The following is a 21,532-nucleotide window of genomic DNA, read 5'->3' on the forward strand; positions in this document are numbered from 1 at the left end:
GGTAAAATGAGTACCCAGCTTGCTGGGGGGTAATCGGTAATGACTGGGGAAGGCACTGGCAAACCTCCCCGTATTGAGTCTGCCATGAAAACGCTGTAGGGCGTCACCCCAAGGGTCAGACATGACTCGGTGCTTGCACAGGGGATACCTTTAAATCTTCCAGCAACAGTGTGGAAAGGTGGCACCACATGACAGGGGTGCTTCGTAAGCCTTTACTAAAGCTTCCAGTTAGATTAGTATTTCTGGTTATCTGCTCAAAACTCAGTTCTCAAGTATATGAGGACCTGATTCAGATTGGAACACCATGGGGGGGGGGAAGGGTGTTTAAACATTATCTCAATGCAATTTTCACAAAATGGCTCTGGTATCTCATTGCAAAAAAAAAAAAAATCTAGAGTTGCCAATTCCTGCTAGGAAAATGCCTGAAGATTTTTTAGAGCTGGTGGGGTGGGGGATCTGAAGAAGACAAGACTTTGAAGAGGGAAATGAGCTCAGTGGGGGTGTGGCCAGTGCTCTGGGGACAGGTAGGATGCTAGTAGTCTGGTTCGGTGTGGATGGTAAAATGCTACTTGGGCTCCCCTAGTGACCTACACCTCCCTAGATAGGTTGCATGTGCTGCCTAGATAGGGAGGTGTCAAGAATCACACCTAAATTCCTGACAGTAGGTATAGCCTTAAGCTGAACCCCATCCAGGAAGGGTAATCATGTTTCCTGGTCCTGGCCCTTTCTGCCCTGCTCAGGAGCGGCTGGAGGGGGTGAGTTTCAGGTGACTCTGCTTGAGCCATCCAGTCACTGTTTCCAAACATCTAGCAAATGTTTCGGGGGGGGGAGCCTAGGTGGCCATCCACAGGGAGATAGAGCTGGGTGTCATCTGCATACTGGTGATCGCCCAGCCCCAAACTCTGGGCCAGCTGTGCCAGATGGTACATATAGATATTAAAAAGCATGGGGCAGAGTATTATCCCCCATGACACTCCATAGGTGGACAGTAAGTCTTCCCCCACTGCCACCCTATCTTTAAACCCTTGAATGGTCAGATAAAAAAAAATTGCAGTCTGCTCCTTCCTTCCATTCCATGCCCCTGTAACTCACTGCAGATAGGGTAAAGCTCAATCCCATCAGTCTGAATAAAAAAAAGCTTCAGTGGAAGTATAATTAGCCCCCATGGTGACATATTGCATTAGTATTCACTGAGAATAGCATTTTAATTTTATTTGTATGCAAGTAGCCAGCAGAAATAGCTGCTCATGAGTCCTTCCTGCATCCTTTGAAAACAAAAGGTATGTTTATACAATATTTAATTAATTAAGGTGTCTCACAGCTTGGCACTGTGTTTTAATTTGCACCATCTTGCCCAAAATGTAGCATTTAAGAGATAACCTGGATTCTGGAAACCCATAATCTGGTAATTAAAAGTAAAGTCCTCTTTGATCCTCCTTGTGTCTGAAGGGGAGATTCATTACTGTTGTTCAATTTCATTTGTCCCATTTTGTTGTTGGCATCCAGGTGTTTCTGAATCTGAAGTGTTTAAAGACTGAGCACAAAAGGATTTTATTGGTTCTATTAAACATGATACTTAGAGTGACTTGGGAGTTAAGGATCTTGTTTTTCTATTATGTTGTTGTGCTATTGACTTCCTGGCTGACCTTGAGCATTCCTCTTTTATCACTGTGCCTCCCATTCCCCAAATCTTTTCAAGGGGGATAGCAATAAAAATAGCTTAGGGTAACTGGAAGCAAAGTGTTATCAGTGACAGGCCCTAAACACCAGGAAGGTCTAAGAGAAAGATATCACAACCACAAGCAAAGCAAACAGGTGTGTTGACATCACATTTTGTTAGATTTGTCTGATACTTAAGTCATTTGTTCTTTACTTGTAATTGGGGTTTCACTGGCAGAAATTTGTAACAAAAAAATTCAGGCAGCAAAGATTTCCCCATATTAGAAAGGAATGGTTTCTTTGTCCTGCATCAATTCTACTATGTAATATCTTAGTAGAGAGCCTTAGTAGAGAGCCAGTTTGGTGTAGTGGTTAGGAGTGCGGACTTCTAATCTGGCATGCCGGGTTCAATTCTGCGCTCCCCCACATGCAACCAGCTGGGTGACCTTGGGCTCGCCACGGCACTGATAAAACTGTTCTGACCGGGCAATGATATCAGGGCTCTCTCAGCCTCACCTACCCCACAGGGTGTCTGTTGTGGGGAGAGGAATGGGAAGGCGACTGTAAGCCGCTTTGAGCCTCCTTCGGGTAGGGAAAAGCGGCATATAAGAACCAACTCTTCTTCTTCTTCTTATCTAGTTACTTATTTTGGTGTAAATATTGCTATGGAATGTTAATAAAAATTTTCAGGGGAAGCAAAGCCAATGCTATGACAAGTACATATGACAAAGGTAGAAAGCCAGCTTGGTTAGTGGTTAAGAACATTCACATAGCAAGTTCTTGCTTTGAAGTTCTGGATAGATTGGAAGATACGGATTGTTTGGAAAATTGGGCTATATCCAAAAATGATTTTAAATAAAGAGAAGTATAAAGTATTAAATTTGGGTAATAATAATGTGATGCATAATGATAAGGTGGGGGATATATGTAGTACATGTGAAAGGGACTTAGGAGTTCTGGTGGACAACAAGTGGAATACGAGCCAACAGTGTGATATGGCAGCTAAGAAGGCTAATGAAATATTAGGCTGCATTGCTAGTTGCATAGAATCAGAGCAATACTGTTCTATTCCACATTGGTTAGACCTTATTTGGAATATTGTGACCTGCTCTGGGTGCTGCAGTTCAAGAAGGATATTGACAACTTGGAACATGTTCAAAGAAGGGTGATTAGGATGGCTGAGGGGTTGGAATCTATGCCTTGCAAGGAGAGAGAGTTGGACATGTGTAGCTTGGAGAAAAGGAGGACATTTTCTGACAATATGCTGCCTTGGAAGGTGGTGAAGGTTTGCTGGAGATTTTTAGGAGGAGATTGATGAATACCTGTCAGAATGTGTGATTTTAAGTCCCTGAGAACGTGGGGGGCTGGACTTGGATGGCCCTTTGTGGCCTCTTCCACCTTTGTGTGATTGTGATTTTGATCCTGTAAACATTTTGATTGGGCAGACACAGTCTCTTTGGAAAGTTTGTGCTGGACAACCTGCCATGAACTTGACTTCTCAAAACATAAACTGGCCATAATTTATCACATACTTTAGTTCTTGAGCCAGTTTGTGCCCAACCCTAATAATTATGTCCCTCTACAGTCTCCTCTCCTCCAGACTGAATATTCCAAAGTCCCTCAGCCTTTCCTTATAGGGCTTGGTCTCCAGGCCCCAGTTTATGTTTATCTCTCTCTTCTACAACCGTTCCATTCTGTCCACACCTTTTTTGAAGTGAGGTCTCCAGAACTGCACACAGTATTCCAGGTGCAACCTGGCCACAATTCTGCATCAAATCACAGCCCATTTATGGTGATGCCCTCATGGGGCTTTCAAGGCAAGAGATGGACAGAGATGGTCTGGCACTGCCTTTCTCTGTATAGTAGTCAGGTCCACCTTGGTGGTCTGCCACCCAAGTACTAACCATAGCCAACCCTGTTCAGCTTCCAAGCTATTACAAGATCAAGATATTAAGACCTCTGTGCCCTAAATACCTCCCACCAAGTGTTCTTTTCATCACCATTACATTCTGTATTCCTGTCATATTCGCTTTGATGCAGGGCCATAGTAATTATTTTTTTAAAAGAACCATAATTATGTTCATGTTCTCAATACTTCTTGTAGAAGCTCTAACAAATTACTGAATATGTCAAAGTACATTGAGCCAGCTTGGTGTTGTGGTTAAACAGTATGGAATATCTCATCCTAACCTACCTCATGGAATCTTTGTGATGGTAAAATAGAGGAAGGGCAGAATAAATGTGTAATAAATAAATATATAAAATATTGCTACTTGTATGGGAGAAGGAATAGAAAGGAAGCCATTCACCAACATTATGTGTTCACACATCGAAGAATGAATCAGTTTAGCTATAGCCTCTGGCTCTATAATTTAAAATAATGATGTTTATTTGTTTTTTTCAGTTAATATTTGGAAAGGCAAAATCTTCCCAAAAGGCAAATGAGGGACAGTTGGTGTATTTGAAAACAACACTAAAATGTTCCATGAACAAGTAGCAGCAAAAATCTTTATGGAATAGCTACAAGTGTGCATGTACACAAAAGCTTATACCCAGAATTAAATGTTGTTGGTCTTAAAGGTGCCACCAGACTCAAACTTGGTTCATCCACATACACTGAATTTCAAATTGGCTACTAGTTAGTGCATATCAGGACAAATTCCTTAAAAGAAACAGCTTGTACAATTTCTGAACCACCAAACTCAAATGCACACTGAAATGTATATGCAAATAAGCTTGTCAGTGAAGATTGCATTTCTTAGATGCATGTTTGAATGCACATCCTGATCTGCAACTAACACAACTAGTCTCACATAACTACATACAGGTTCCTGCAGATGTGCTTGATGGACAGAGATGCTTGAAGACTAAGTGTGATAAATGTAAGCACAATCAAGATGAAATCAAGGTGGTGCTAGTGGGATGTTCTTTGGACCAGAATAAAATAATCCATTGTTGTTGTTGTTAGGTGTGAAGTCATGTCCGACTCATCGCAACCCCATGGACAATGATCCTCCAGGCCTTCCTGTCCTCTACCATTCCTCTGAGTCCATTTAAGTATGCACCTACAGCTTCAGTGACTCCATCCAGCCACCTCATTCTCTGTCGTCCCCTTCTTCTTTTGCCCTCGATCGCTCCCAGCATTGGGCTCTTTTCCAGAGAGTCCTTCCTTCTCATGAGGTGGCCAAAGTATTTGAGTTTCATCTCAAATAATCCATACTGAACAGAATTGTCTTAAATCAGCCCTAGGCACAACAGGACTCCTTGAGAGTTGAGGAATCTGTCTCCATGCAGAAAGTCAGCAAGTTTGGATTCCAATGTAACTAGTAAGCAGCATGAAGTACAGTCACAGAGGTTCTGCAGAAGGTTCGGCTATTGATAATGAACCTCCCACACCTGAGGCATCAGTTTTAATGGAATAACAAGAAATCAAACTAAAGCAATCCATTAAAATGAAGGAGACAGTAAGAAATACAAGAGTTTAAGAAGAAGAAGATTTGGTTCTTATATGCCGCTGTTCCCTACCCGAAGGAGGCTCAAAGCGGCTTACATCCGCCTTCCCATTCCTCTCCCCACAACAGACACCCTGTGAAGTGGGTGAGGCTGAGAGAGCCCTGATATTACTGCCCGGTCAGAGCAGTTTTATCAGTGCCGTGGCGAGCCCAAGGTCACCCAGCTGGCTGCATGTGGGGGAGCGCAGAATCAAACCCGGCATGCCAGATTAGAAGTCCGCACTCCTAACCATTACACCAAACTGGATGAAAACTGGAGAGAAGATGTAGTGCCTATCTCTAGACTTGCTATCACAGGGTGCTGGAAGTAGGGAGATCTTCACAGGATGAGGGCTGAAGCAGGGATACAGCAGGGATACAGCTACTAGAAGTGATTCCAGAATCAAGACTTGAAGATTGCCATGCTCTATATTAGTGGTTCACAACAGCAGCTCAATGTGGCTAACCTTTGCACAGGACCTACCTGGTCTGCTCTGTGACATAGACCTCAGTTTGGTTTAGTTTCTGGACTGATGTTGGACCAAGCCTTGATCCTCTGCCAGCCTTGAGATTCAGTTCAGCCTCTGAATATGCTCCTGACTTCTGCCTGCCTCATTGATCATGCCTCTGACATCTGAACATACTGAAAAAGTGAGCAAATGAGAACAAGATGCAATTCAATAGGAATAATTGAAAGAGTTCTACATCTGGGTCACAAAACAGCATGCATAATGGATGGAAGATACACTTTTTGGTAGTAGTATATGTGTACAACATCTTGGGATACCTGTGGACTGTAAGCTAAATATGATCAGACAGTGTGATATGTTCATAAAAAAAAATGAATGTAGTCTTCAGCTGTATCAAAAGAGGCATCACATCATAATTGCAAGATGCCCTAAATTATTGTACGCAGTTCTGGAGGATTCAAAAAGGATGTGGACAAAATTGAGAGCCTATAGAGGAGAGTGATGAGAGTGATGAGGATGATTTTATTATTGTTGTTGTTGTATTTATTGCCTGCCACTCCTGGACAGGCCAACTCATGGCGGGTTACATACAAAGTTCAAAACAATAATACAATCCCCAATTAAAACCAATTAACACCCCATTAAAACCCCATAAAATTACAGAAAAAATACAAAATGGTACAGCAGAAATAGTAACATTCTGTCTTAACAGCTCCCACTAACAGCCAGGTTGGCTAGGACAGGGGTGTGACAACCAACCACGCTAATGGACTGGTGCGACAGCATATCTTCCAGAGGGGAGCCCCATCTGATCTTCTGTTTGCACTAGCACTGGCTTCAACTACAGACCTGGCGGAAGAGCTCCATTTTGCAGGCCCTGCAGAAAGCTGAGGGCCATTCCGCACAGTGTTAATGTTGCTGAAGTCTTACCATTGTGTAACACTATTTTTTTAACATTATGCACAACGTCATACACAATCTGCAACACTCCGGCAACCCTCCCGCAAAAATCGCTTTGTTGTAGCGCTTTTTGGGGAATCCACAAAATCCACAAAAGTGGATTCCCCCTAAAAAAAAATGCTAGACTCTTGAGAACCTGCTAGACTCTTGAGAACAACCTGCAACACATCCAAAAAAGACATGTGTATTCTCAATATAGCGATAGCAAGCATGTCCCTCTCTAAGCTCGCGCACCCGAGCTTCCGGCGTCGCGATCACCATTTTTTCCCCCTTAAACCGGCAAAAGCAACGAATAAGCAATGCTTCTTTGGCTGAAAGCCCTCCACATTGTCTGTAAAGTTTCCGAGCACAATATAGCCCCCTGTTCAACACTGACCGTAATTTAAGACAGAAATAGCACCGGGGGGGATTTTTTTTTTAGCTTTAAGAGCATGTAAACGATTAAGCGTCAGCTCCTACGCCAGCGAAAAAGGTCTTTCTGATACATCAAATGAACAAATACGCGTTGCTTCAGGTGTTTTCGGATTAAAAAAAACAGTTTTTAAAGGGAAGCATGAACACATCAGTTCATTGCCTGTTCTGTTTGATTGACGGCCAGGGGCGGTTGGAAGCACGGAAAAATATTGCCTCCTTTGTTGTGATTTCGGCGAGACCGGAAACTTGTGCGTTATGAGAACAGCGCTAATGGGAGAGCCTGTTTTCTGAGAAAAACGGCTGTGTGCGTTACTGAGACCTGCCATTATTAATTACAGCGTTTTTCAATAGTGCTCAGATTTAGCGACATTACCCGTTGTGTGGAATGGCCCTGTGAGTTCTCCCAGGCTCACAGTTCCGTTGGGAGCTTATTCCACCAGGTAGGGGCCAGGACTCAAAAGGTCCTGGCCCTAGTCAAGTCCAGGCATAATTCTCAGGGGCCAGGAATGACCAACAAGTTGGAACCCGCAGAGTACAAAGGCCAATCCCTAAGAGGAAAGACTGAAGGATTTAGGAATGTTCAACCTAAAGAAGAAGAAGTTGGCTCTCCTATTAGTAGTAGTAGTAGTAGTAGTAGTAGTAGTAGTAGTAGTAGTAGTAGTAGTTGTTGTTGTTGTTGTTGTTGTTTGGATTTCTTACCTGCAACTCTCAGAAGTGATTCACAGTGGGTTACAAGCAAGAATAAAACCCCAATACAAAAAAAAAAATCATAAAAATCATAAGCACAGAATCACAACCTACTCCGGCGACAAGAAAAATAAATACCAGCAGTGATATCAGGGCACTCTCAGCCTGACTCACCTCACAGGGTGTCTGTTGTGGGAAGAGAAAAGGGAAGGCGACTCTAAGCCACTTTGAGCCTCCTTCGGGTAGAGAAAAGAGGCATATGCTAACCAACTCTTCTCCTTCTTCTTCATCCTGGAATGGCTGGGGGGGGGGGGTTGTTTTATGAGCAAACATAACCAGAATTGCAGCAGAGTTAGTACTGCCTGTCCAATGAATAAACTACATGATTCAAGTGAACTGAAACAAAGGGTCCAATTCTATGAACATGGGCCTGGAACAAGGTGTGCCCATACATCTTTAACTGTTTGGGGGGGGGGTGGATTCCATGCTTTCTTCAGGGCAAAGAATAGCCAAATGTGATGAGCCTCCCAATGTAAACAGAACCAACAAGTCCAACAAAATTAACGTCAAAGCAAAGATTCCCAGCAGAAGAGTAGATTAATGTGGCTAACTCAACACATCCAATCTCAGACCAAATAATCCAAGCTAACCAATGGAAAGTTGTCCCATTCTAAAGAACCAATGTCAAACCAGAGAATTCCAGTAAAAAGAACCTGGGTGTAGTCTGCATGGGGCTTTTTACCCAGTCCCAGTTTGAATGTATCCCTCCTGTCTACACTGAATTTGATTGGCTTTAAATTTTCCCTCTGCAACAAGTACAATTAATTCACGGTGATCCTACCTTTCCCCCATGATATCCTGGAGTGGATATAAGCCTCAATATTTCAAAAACTGCCATGAGTAAATGTGCAGATCTCTGTTCTTTGTTAAATAACTCTGCCTCATGCTTCATGCCTCCAATGCTGTAGCAAAGAAGTCTTCCCTGATTGTTCAGGGCATCAATTCAAAGTCCTGGTTCCCAGTTGCAAGGCTTGTCTTAAAGTGACTGCGCCTCAGAAACCTCTTCTCTCAGCAGAGATTTGCCTCCAGTTTCCCCCCCTCCTCTGCTGTCTCCAATCTTCTTCTTCCCCCCCCCATTCAAGAAAATATACTCTTGCTGTGCCCCCCCCCTGTTCTCAGCTTCCACAATCTGTTTCAATGGAGGGGATAGAGGAAGACCTGAGTTCAAATTGATCTGAATTCATTATAATGGAATAAACAAAGTAAGTGCAGAATCAGCCCTGGTCAGTACCCCTAATATGTGATCCCATTCTCCTGTGAGAGCTGTCTCCCTTCTGTTGTCTGGTAAAACTGCAAAGACACACACAAAAAAATCTCACCAAGCTGGGGCTTTCAAATGCGCCAAGAATATGTAAAACTAGTAACAATGTGCTCAAGGAAACTGGGTGTCCTAAGGGAAGCGGGCAGGGAGAAGGGAAGACAGTCAGTGGACATGACGAAGCAGCCAGACCTATCTGACCCTGCACTGGCTGAGACTTGGTCAGGGAGGGAGTTCGTGCTTCTGGGCCTCTGGACACCTGGCTTGGATCCTTGACATAAACACGCCACTTGAGTCCAAGGCCTAACCAGTTCCCTTGGAGAAAATGGCTGCTTAGGAGGGGGGGTTCTGGGGCACTGTACCCTTGAGAGAAGCCACTCCCTCCCCCCTCCCCCTCTCTCTCAGAGGGCAGAGGAATCCAGGAGGCTGAGAATGGGAGGGGGCAGGAAAGACCCCTTTCCCTGACAGCTAGAAGTGCTTTCCCGTGAGTGAGTGAAGCTGAGTGTGTGTGTTTCTGGCCCATGCATGCGCACACATACACGCACACACACACAGAAAATGAAATCCAGAAAATGGTGGGTTCGTGCACTGTCAGTGGGACTGGAGCAGATGGAGCCGCAGATAGTCAAAATGGTAAAAGCTACACCCAAATGTGTCTTGATTTATTTGGGGTTCTGTAAACAAATGAATACTATTTGACAACCTTTGTCTCCATTTCATACTTTATAAAAACACTAGTAAATAAGCCCGCTGCAGTCAAAATGCAGCGGGCGCTAGCAGGGCGCGCCATGAGGGCGGTGCCTACCTCGTTGCAGGAGCTGGGTGGCTGTTGGTCAGTGGGGCAGGTGACAGCTGGCGGCGGTGGCGGCTTCTGGCTGGCTGCGTCGGGGCGGCGGTCCCGAAGCTTGCAGTGGCGTCAGCTTGTGGCTGGCTGCCCGGGGGGGCCATGTGCTTGCGGCAGTGGCAGGTGGCGGCCTGACGCGCCGGGAGGCGCTTTGCGCCTCCTGACGTGCCAGGCCGCCGGCCAGAGAACACCTGCCAGCCGCGCTTCGCGCCTCCCGACACATCAGGCCGGTGGCAAAGGAGCAACTGTAAGGCGCGCTGTGCACACCTCGCAGTTGCTCGGGGCTGGAAATCGGAGGGAGCACTTTGCGCCTGCCGATTGGTCCCTCCGATTGTCTGTCCAGGGGAAGGGTCCAATCCGGACCCTTCCTCATCCCGGACACATCCCGCCCCTAGTATGCTCAAAGGAGCAGGACACTGGAGGGGATTATTTGAAAAATGCCAGGAAGTTCCTGATCTAAATATGCTAACTATACATCTCCCCCAATGCCTTCTGTAGGATATTCTTCATATCCTCTTGAATAATGAACACTGCTGATCTTGCATGTTCCAACAAATACCACCCATAATTTTTACATTATCAGGTAACAGAGCAATTACCTTAGTCCATTAAATGTCTTCAAGATAAGGAGCGGATAAGGAGCCTCCTCTCTGAAGAATTTAATAATGAATTCAGACTAACACATTTCTAGTTTTCAAATGCTTCCCTAATAATAGCTAACTATCCCAATTAATTGGGCACACATGATAATTAACTTATAACTTCAAACACCATATAAAATGATCAATGCAGATATACCTTTTCAAATATATTGCTACTTTTAATCATGACAAAGAGCATTAAAAAGAATTTTAAACCACCTGAAAGATGAGCTGAACAATGGAGTACTCTCCTGGCTTCCTGTGGGAAAAATAGCAGTAGTAACCTTTAGGACAGGTCCAATATATGAAGGGAACTGACTTTATATCATTTAAGACAATAATAGAATATATCCTTATAATAGATTATACCCTCCTATGTATCAACAACTACTTTGTTAAGAAAGATGGTAATAACTCCTAGATCAGGATTAATATGCGATGGGAATTGAATATGTATGTTAATATGTATGCTAAAAGAGGATGACAAACCATATTTTATAGGCATTAACAAGACGACAGTAGTAATTCTTGGGTCAGGGCCAATTTATGAAGGAGACTGACCTAATATCATTTAAGATAATAACAGAATGTATTCCTATAACAGATCATACTCTCATATATATTAACAATCACTTGGCTAAGAAAAATGGTAAAAACTTCTAGATCAGGAATAATATGTGATGGGAACTAAATATCTATGTTAAAAGAGATGGCAAACCATATCAACTGGTCGCTTTTTCTTCACAACTTCTCTGTAAATGCTTTACATAATAATAAACAATAAAATTATTATATATAAAAAAAAAATAATTTTAAAAAGTGATTATACGTCTCTCATCTGTGATTGTTGGTCCCCAGTCTGATTGAACTATATTGCTACTTCTTAGCAATATTCCCATATACTTCTCAGACATGGGTCCCAGTACACAGTACATCCTACCCATTTGATGCCTCTTAATAATTGTGAAACAGCCTTGGGGGGCGGATGGTCCGGCCTCTCCAGGGCCAATCAGGGTGCAGCCAGCTGTACTCTCATTGGCCTTGCCCCTACAGCTCCCACCCTCCCTCACCAAGCCCTCACCCCTTGCCTCACAGTCTCCACTTGCAGGGCTCCAGGTAAGAGGCCCGGCCATGGGTGACTGGGGGGAAGGAGCGCTTACCAAAAGGCCTGGAAAACACACCCGGGGCCTCTCTTCCGAAAGACCTGTAAAGCACGCCCGGGGACTCTCTTCCCAAAGGCCTTCCCAGGCCCCCAGGAGGCGCTCCTCTCCCCCACCCACCCCCTGGCCCTCAGCACTTCCTGGCGGGCTAGTTAGCAGCTGGGAAGCTGATGGAGATGACCCTTTCAAAGCCCGTTCTTATGAAGCTAGTGTATTTATATGAGTGAGACCATGTGTATTATCTAGTAAAAGCTGTAAAATGGCATTATTCTTTTACTCCTCTCTATGGCTGTTATCTGAGCTTCTTTTTGGTATGTTTAACAGAGCTTGGGACAGCATTTCTTTTAGTCTGAAACAGCATCTTCCATGATCTTTTTACATCCATGATGTCACATCCATGATGTCACATCCATGACATTAGGTTAGGTGAAGCCTAATACACACATGCACTCACACATATATGGATAAAGACTAACATACAACATAAACAAGTAACTCAATACTTGTAAACTCTCTAGCTGTTGCATTCCAAGGTAGTCTGTGCATGTATTTGCAAATGTAGCTTCACTCTTCTTTCCTTCTCAAAATAACCAGTATCAATGGAAGGCAGAAAGAACATGGGGACAGTGGCACAATCAGCTATATTGTGCATACATATAAACAGGGGGGAAATTCAGGGGTCATCCCCTGATGGCCTGATATGTTCATTAGTTTGTGAAACTGCTTTGAGAGGAAAAGGGAGGGGGAACCAAGCTGATAATTCTCCATGAGCAAAAATTGTTCAGAAAAGCAAGGATATCCAAGGGATTTTGTGACCCTTCTATGGCTATCAAGCTATGCTGAGACAACATAGAAGCTATGTAGAAATTTAAAAGATCCATTTTCCAGATCCCTTGTCTCACTTGTGGCCCCTTGTCTCACTGTAGTTACTCAGAAACTCAAAGATACATGCTTTTAAAGGTCACTGCACACTGGACAGTGATTTGGTGTTCTGTACAGGAACATACAAACATACATATATTCCTTCTCTGATCTACTAAACTAGCTGAAGTCTAGATTTACAGTAGTTTGCAATCAGGATTTTCTAGAATCCTAGTCGGGAGTCCATCATAAACACTGGAGGAACTTCAAGCTGTCATTTCTTCTGCCATGTTGCAGCTTGAAGTACTATTTGTTTAATGTTACCACTTAAATAACACTTTATAAAACTGCTAGCCAGCCATGATGCAGCTTAATGGCTGGTGCAATTTATGGATACCACTGGTTACTGGAACACAGCTGTAAATATAAAGGATATCTACCACAATTTTTTATTTTGAACTGTATTTGAAACCATTCATTGCCACCCTTTTCCCAATTGCCTGTTTTTACGAGGCAATTCCTGGAGAGACCAAGCCCCTTTCCTTTCCTGAGCTCCACTGAGCGGAAGGAATGAAGACTGGAAAATGAAAAGCCAAATTAAATGTCCATTTTCAATATCAAATAAATCACTCTAATTAAAAATTAATTTAATGCCCCAGCCCTTGCTTCTGCACTTGAATACAAATGCCTCTATTTGAACATACAATTAAAAACAACACAGCACATGTATTGTGCTCATTCTCTCGTACTTATTTTGCAATCTAATTTTTTTCCTGATCTGAATGTGAAAAACAGAAAGCTGAACAGCAATTTACCTGGTGACATAAACTTCCAATAACTCACACAGTGCATGTTGCTCTGGTTTGTGTACACTGACCTATAAAATACAAGCGGTGTATGTGTGTGCAATGCATATCTAAGCTCATTCAAGCTCCTTGTCAGCTGTGATAAATGAACAGACAAATGCGGTATGTTGTTTCACAGCAGTAGCGGGTAGAAATTTCCTGATGGCTGATTGAGAATGATGGTTTTTAAATGATTGCAATCAATGGCCATTGGGAGACTAAAATGTTCAGTGTCTTGGGAGAGAAGCCTATAAGGCATTGGAGTGTCTTTTTCTGTAGCGCCCCTAGTTAGCCAGGTCTCAGGGTCTTGTCAGGCATCACTCAGGGCCATATGGATGCAACAGTGATAGGATGGACAGTAGATACATCAGAATCAAATCCCTGCTCCCCTGCTGCTGAGGTCAAAGGGTGACTTTGGACAAGTCAATGGAGTCCTTCTGATACGCTGGCAATTGGAAGCCACTGCAATGCCTCCTTTTCCTGTGCCACAAATGCCGGGGCTCTTTTCAGAAGGTGAAAGACTAGCATGGGGATGGAATCATCTGGGATTTCAACAGCTGTGATTTGCTAGTGTGTTCTCACCACACTGAATTCTGAATGCAGACCCTCAATTTATGTCTGGCATTCCACATTTGTGGTTTTCTCCAGCACTGTCCAGGAGTCCATTCATGGCTTGCATTTTACACTTTCATTGGGAGAGTGGGCGTTCTCACCTCCCAGCATACCTCCCTTCCTTCTTCTTTTTCTTTTTTGATCTGAGCATGTGCAGTAACACAATCAAAACCAAGTACCAAGCTAGGATGTCCGTGTTCATATATCTCACAAAATCATATGTAAGACTTGCTATAGTTAATAAACCAACTTCAAACCATAGATCCTGGTGAGACATATCGTTAGTGGAAAACCTGCATTGGTTTTATTATGTTCCTGGTAGGTTACTGATACAGAAATAAAATCAAACAATAATACTGTGACTCAACTATCACGTTAATGCCACATTCTGGCTTCCCCTGATATTGCCATTCAGATCTTAATGGTACTTTGTGAAGAGAGGGTTATTTTTCTTTGCTCTTGTGCAGATCCTTATTGGACTTTGCTGAAGTTAATTTTGTGGCCTCCAGGTGCACACAACAGACACTGCTTGCGATATGATAAGTCTGGCAAAATTATATAGAACCATCACTAACAAAACTGGAAGGGATTGCTCACAGCCATCAACACCCCCGCCCCCACCCCAAGATCACATATTTTTAGTGGTGCTGTGACCCTGATTACAGTATAAGAGCAGTGCTCCATGAAACAGCTACTGCAAGCCAATAAAAAAGCAGGCAGAGTGCAGAGTGCCCTTTATAGAGACCCAAGCCCTTTCTTTAAAAAGTCTATGCGGGGGAAGAACTTTTTCCTTCCTGAATTGATTTGCACCATAAAATCATCTTGGAAAGAAATAGGGGTTGTTTGCCTACATGCTTCATTAATTTTTAGTTTTGTCAGGCAATATAAATAAAAGTATCAAATGCACATCTAATTGAATCACTAGTGATTCCCAAGTCCCTGTAGTCCCACAGAACATGATGTAGCTGTGTTGTTTAGCAAGCCTGGCTGAGTCAGGCAAACAATGGCTCATTCAGGTACCGCCTCCGTTTTTCTGTTTATTGTGCAAAAGATAAATCGGAGTTGTCAGCCGGAGGGATTTGCAATCCTGATGTGCTACTGATGTGGCATCACTCAAACACAGTTCTAAAAGATGCTGGAGCCCAGGAATAAGGCAAAGCTGCCAAAATAAGGACATGATGTCTCTCAAACATTGTACTTCCTACTAAAGTTGAGACAGCAAGAATGTGTACATTAAGCTCTTTCTTTCTTTCCTTCTCAAACCTAGTTGCCATATTTTTCTGCCGCTCTTCTGTTTTCTGGGTTGTATAACTGTAATATGTTCAGCACTTCCCTATAATGATACAATTCATAATCTTTCTGTTGCTTCTGTAGACTGCTGATTTGAATTTCTTGAAATGCTAAATGCCCTTATGAGGAAATCAGTAAATTTATTTATTTAATTAATTAAATTTAATTTATTAAAATGGGTGAGAAAGCCCTGCCAGGAATGGTAGTTGCCAGGAATCCAGGGCCTAAATCAACTCTCTTCTGCAAACAGGAAACGATACCTTGTCTGGCTAATGAAACAAGAAATTGCAACATGGTTACTGGAGACCATTTGAGCAGCCTTAGTAAAGAGGCCGTATGGAACAGGGGAGTCTCCACTTGAAGAAGTATAAAGCACTCTTGTCAGAAGCCACCTTGTCATCATCATCTTCTTCTTTTGTCATCGTCACAGCTGACTTACGGTGACCATGTAGGATTTTCAAAGCAAGTCATGATTAGAAGTGGTTTGCTGTCGCCTGTCTCCATATCATGATCCTGGTATTCCTTGGCCGTCTCCCTTCCAAATGCTGACCGGGACTGACCCTTCTTAGCATCCTAGATCAACCCAGATCAGGGCTCTCTTGTTAAAAAAAAACCTAATCATGCACATCTACCTACCAGTCTATCTCTGAAGGCCTTATTTCCACTGACCCCACTCCCTCAGCCATATCTAACAGGCATCTTTCACAGCTGTCTGAAAATCTTACATCTATCTACACATAATTTTTTTTTTAATCCTGATCCAGCAAACCTGATGATGGTTGTGTGGCCTGTACTCAATTGTTGTATCACTTGTAAAAAGACATTAACTCACTCTCCCAAATCCCTTCCCAAGTAACCTGTAAGTGAGGTAGAAGGGAGCTTGTATAAGCAGTGATTATGCCAGAGCTTCAGGGGAACATTTTCTTTTTCAGATCCCTTTTATGTAGTTTAGACATGTGCTATACTATACCTCTACTCATTTACCTGTGGCAGAATACAGCAATTAGAAAGGTTGTATTCCTTACAGGTTTTTCTTAAAAGTGAGCACTAGGGAGAAAAAAGTATACAATATCTGGAATGGAGCCAAAAACATCAACGATTTTATTTTCTGTCTTCTGAGAGATTGTAACAAAGAAGGAGCAGAGGATAAACAAGTAAAATTAAAGCTATAAAAATTATTTGATGGTTTTTTAGTTTTACGGCTCTATGGAGCCCATGCCTCACTTTTGGCATCTCTCATTGTTTTACTCTGTAGGGTTATGTTTCTTAACGTTATCATGAAAAGATAGTAGGTTATTGAGTGAACTGTGTGCATTCACATAGGAAAAAGAACAGAGAACAGTTTGGTGTGAGGTTCTGTTTCCTTCAAAACAACAGATTACCTCAAGGGTAACATAATTGTCTAGGGTGGGTGGGGAACAGGGTTGCCAGCGAGCAGCTGGAAATCAGTGGGAGCTGGGGGTGCAGGTGGGGACATGGGAGGGCAGCATCAGGCAATTCCATGATATCATTTCCAAGGAAAACCTAGAAGTGATGTCATACCTCTCTGGGAATCTGGATTCTTGTGATTCCTAGAGTGGACTGACATCATACCATCACCCAGTGGTGTCTTTTTACATTATTTTTCTCCCGACAGTCACAGGAACACTGGTGGCAATTGACAGGGGCTGAGGATGCCCCTAGTGGGCAAACTGGCAAGCCTGGTAGAGAAAGTTATATCTGAGCTGTTTACATAACAGCAATTTCAGTTAGGACACTAGAGCCTAACTAGATGACACATCTGTGAAATAATCTGTAGAAGAATTCTCCATGGGTTTGGTAAACAGCAGTTGCAGAGAGCCCTAAATTGGGATAGGGAAATGGTCTGGTGAGACCGGACATTAAATCTTTTCCTTGTGCCATTTTTCCAGTCTTTATTGACTCTCCAGAATTGATTTTCCCCTTGAAACAAAAACAAAAAAAACCAATATTAGGAGAGAAGAAAAAGGCCTCCAGTTTGGTGTAGTGGTTAGGAGTAAAGGTAAAGGTAAAAGTCATGTCTGACCCTTGGGGTGACGCCCTCCAGCGTTTTCATGGCAGACTCAATACGGGGTGGTTTGCCAGTGCCTTCCCCAGTCATTACCGTTTACCCCCCAGCAAGCTGGGTACTCATTTTACCGACCTTGGAAGGATGGAAGGCTGAGTCAACCTTGAGCCGGCTGCTGGGATTGAACTCCCAGCCTCATGGGCAAAGCTTTCAGATGGCTGCCTTACCACTCTGCGCCACAAGAGGCTCTTTGGTTAGGAATACGGACTTCTAATCTGGCATGCCAGGTTCGATTCTGCACTCCCCCACATGCAGCCAGCTGGGTGACCTTGGGCTCGCCATGGCACTGATAAAACTGTTCTGACTAAACTGTTCTGACCAGGCAGTGATATCAAGGCTCTCTCAGCCTCACCCACTTCACAGGGTGTCTGTTGTGGAGAGAGGGAACGGAAAGCGACTGTAAGCCACTTTGAGCCTCCATTGGGTAGAGAAAAGTGGCATATAAGAACCAACTCTTCTTCTTCTTCTAAAAGAACCAGCTATTTACACGTTAATCCGTTCTCATATGTTATGTATTTTGGTGCTTATAAACTCATGCCAAACATAAATTAAATCTGTTCAGCACATATCTGTAGGTTCTACTCACAGAATACAGCCATGTGCACAAAAACATGTCAATATGTTTAATCTTTTGGGGGGCTGTGGACAAAACCTATGAGAGGAGAAAATAGTACCTACCCTATAACTAAGAGGAAGTGTGTGCTGCCATGTATTATAATAATGAGAGATATCAATTAGAAATGATGCCAAGTAAGGTTGATAACTAAACAAGATCCAGTCCAGCTATAGCTAACTTGATTGCCATCATTTCCAATTGCCATCAGCATATTCTTAGGTGGAGCAGCCATCAGAACCTCCCTTGCTACCAACCCATGAGTCCTTCTCTCTTCTGCTCACAGGAATACTGCCAGTAGCCACGTGTTCCTGGCTAATAATGCTACCGGGGAAGGACTGGCAGGTGGTGCACAGTGGTGTTTTCTTTTGTGTTAGCCATGCAATGCCCCATGTTGTCAGGAAAGAAGCTGCAGATAGTGCAGGTGGCTAGTACCACAGGGGCTCAGAAGGCTCATGAGCAGGCAGGGGAGGACAGGCCAGGGAGGATATGCTGGTGAATGGGCAGGAAGGAGAGTACAAGCAGGGGGCAAAAGGGAAGAGGAGTCCTATGCACCATCTGTTCAAGGCTCCCCTAAACCTCCAACCTGCCCTGATTTCCAATATCGAGTAAAAATTGCAATTAATGTGTTCTGACTGTTATCCTGACACTATGCTTTCTGGAACTTCCTTTCAGTTCCCCAGGAGGCAAGGGAGTCAACAAAGGGAGAGGGGAACTCAGCAGACAAATGCTTGATGGGGATGTTCTTCAAACAGGATAGTTAGCAAACATTTCCACCATACAGGACTGTCCTGTATGGCAGTTCTGTCGTAACATTTCCAGTTTCTGGTGGTTTTCTCAGTTCTGTGTCAGCAGAAGTCCAATTTGCATGAACTCTCCCGTTATTTCACAGGCTTAGTTGTAATAAAGCAAACAAATACATGTTAAAGAACAAAAGAAACCCAACATGACCCAAACTAAAACTTCTGTGCACACCCCTCATATGTAAAGATAATTGATAAGACAGAGCAGTTTTAAAATGTCACTACTGTCTCCATGAGCTGAATATGTTACATCCAGCTTTAATCCTGAGGCTTCACCGCAAGAGACAGCTTGTATCTATAGAACTATTTTAGTCCCATCACTGATACAGTTGTCCATATGGCTTGGGAGAACTGGAACTGAACTGTAACCTCATCAACTGTACACTGCCAACTGATGAAAGTGAAAGCCGGTCAAAAGAATTAATGTTTAAATGCTATTGATCCTATAAGAAATGAGCTGGCATAGATCACTATGTGGTAAACAGAAGACACTATCAACTGGGATGTTCTCCTATGTAAGTCTCATAGCAAGAGCATGGTTTGCACAATTTACATATATTTCTGTGGTCCTTGAATAGACACAGGCACACAGGCATGTTAACACGAGTGTGCATGTACACACACACACACACACACACACAAAACAAAACAATGGCTATCGCTATATTTTCAGCCCCATCATCATCATTTATCCTGCCCTTCCATCTTTAAGTGAACCCTTGGGTTAGTTAGAAGTTGCCATTTTTAAAATAACCCGTACAATTACAATTGCAACACAGACTACAGAATCTAAGAGCTGCTGTGCTGGATCAAAGGAGTGGTCTATCTAGACCAGTATCTTCTTTCATGCAGATGTCCAACAAGCAGGAGCACAGAGGCCAAACCCCCAACTGCTGTCCTCAAAATCATGAGCCAGGAGACAACCACCGGTTTTTCTGGGACTAACAGCCAACGCCAATTATGCCTTTGACTATAAATGCATAATTTAAAATTAGTAGCATTAAACAAAAATATACAGTAGCATAACCAATAACAGTACAATTTAAAAGTACTGGTTTAAGAGTTAGGGGAAATGCCTGCAAAAATAGACCCTTTTGGCTGGTGGTTCCAAGGCCCAACTACAGAGAAATGTTCCTCCCCCTTGTGACCTCACATCTACATCCAATAGCAGGAGCTATGGTTGCCAACTCCAGGTTGGGACAATCCTCAAGATTTGGGGGCAAAGCCTGGTGAGGATGGAGTGTGGAGGAGCTCAGCTGGGATGCCATAGAGTCCACCCCTCAAAGCTGACATTTTTTCCATTGAGACTGATCTCTATACTTTGGAGATCAATTATAATTCAGAGAGAACCCCAGGCCCCACCTGGAAGTTCTAGCTGAAGAGAAGAGACGACAGTGAAATAAAGTTCTATTGATTTTAAAGTTCCAAGGATTTTCTGTGTGTATGTTATTTCAATTCAAATCATTAAAAAACATAATAAAAAACAGGATCAGCTCCAGGTCATGTTGAATCCCTCCGGTGTTCTGATATTCGAAGAAAATATGATACAGGCTTGATACAGGTTGGGAACATACGTTCCTTTTACTTGATTACAAACACCTGTGGTGCACCTATTCCATGGAGCAGTATGATTCGTTTAGAAACATGCATATGGCTCTTGGGGAATCCCGGTCTTTGAGACAGTTACCTGGGGGATTCTCCTAGACATACGTGAGCTGGTGGCCAATAGATACATGAAGATAACTTTGGCTTTGACTGTATTGTTTTGTAATACATATTGTGGAATGTATATTTTATCTTGTAGAAAATTCAACTCTGGTAGTGATACAAATGGAATTAAGGTATGTTCTAATAAGGAAGATTTTTTAAAAATTTAGTATTGAAATCTTTAATGTGATCATTAATATGTTATAATGTTGTGATTCATATAAAATTGGGAGTTAGCCACAGATGAAGGCACCTGTTTTCTGAAAACGAGAGTAGAAACCTAGGACCTAGAAAAACTCCAATTTTTCGAAAGAAGCTCCAATCTTTTATTACTATGGTGTGACTTTGATTTGAATTGAAATAACATAATAAATAAAGTTATTTGAACTTTAAAATACATGGAACTTCATTTCACTACCATACAGTCATCTCTTTGCCTAGCATTTCATGGATTCGAGAGTTTTCCTTTTTGGCCCACCTGGAAGTTGGCAAGCCTAGTAGGGGTGCATAGACCTCTGACAACAGTCACAGAATAAGTGTCTCCTTTGCTAACAATGCAATGTAAAATTATTTTAGTTTTAGCGAATGTTAATTGGAAGTCTTGGGAGGGAAGTCATCATGGTATAACCTGAACTCCTCAGAGTTGGTACTTGAATAGGTAACCACCAAGGAAGGCTCTGAAGCAGAAGGTAGTGGCAAACCACCTCTGCTTCTCACCTGCTCTGAAAGACCCTTGCTGTGGTCTCCATAAAACAGTTGTGACTTGATGGCTCATGCATGTATAATCAAAAGGCTACGACTAGAGTAGCTCTCCATTACACTTTTGGATGCATAAACAGCTTAACATTCTTTTTTTATATATCAGTTCTACCAACCAGAGAAACTTTGTCTTGTCTTTGTTACTTCTGAGGAAGTCCTAACAATATAGTTAATTTCCAGGCTGAATGTTTCATGAAAACTCTTTTGGACTGGAAGCAGGACATTATGGGCTATGTTTCCAATGCTGCCTGCTGAAAGAGAACATTAGGGGCCAATGCTGTCAGCCCAGCTCAAAACTAACATTCGGCTGAA

The 21,532-nt window shown here is 42.9% G+C and overlaps 1 protein-coding gene across 1 annotated transcript in view; it reads left to right on the plus strand.

The window, feature by feature from the left end:
- ALK (ALK receptor tyrosine kinase) overlaps positions 1–21,532 on the plus strand; it is an 816,801-nt gene that overhangs the window by 630,885 nt on the left and 164,384 nt on the right. The window lies entirely within an intron of this gene.

This window comes from Paroedura picta, chromosome 1, assembly GCF_049243985.1.
Source record: "Paroedura picta isolate Pp20150507F chromosome 1, Ppicta_v3.0, whole genome shotgun sequence".
Lineage (NCBI taxonomy): Eukaryota > Metazoa > Chordata > Lepidosauria > Squamata > Gekkonidae > Paroedura > Paroedura picta.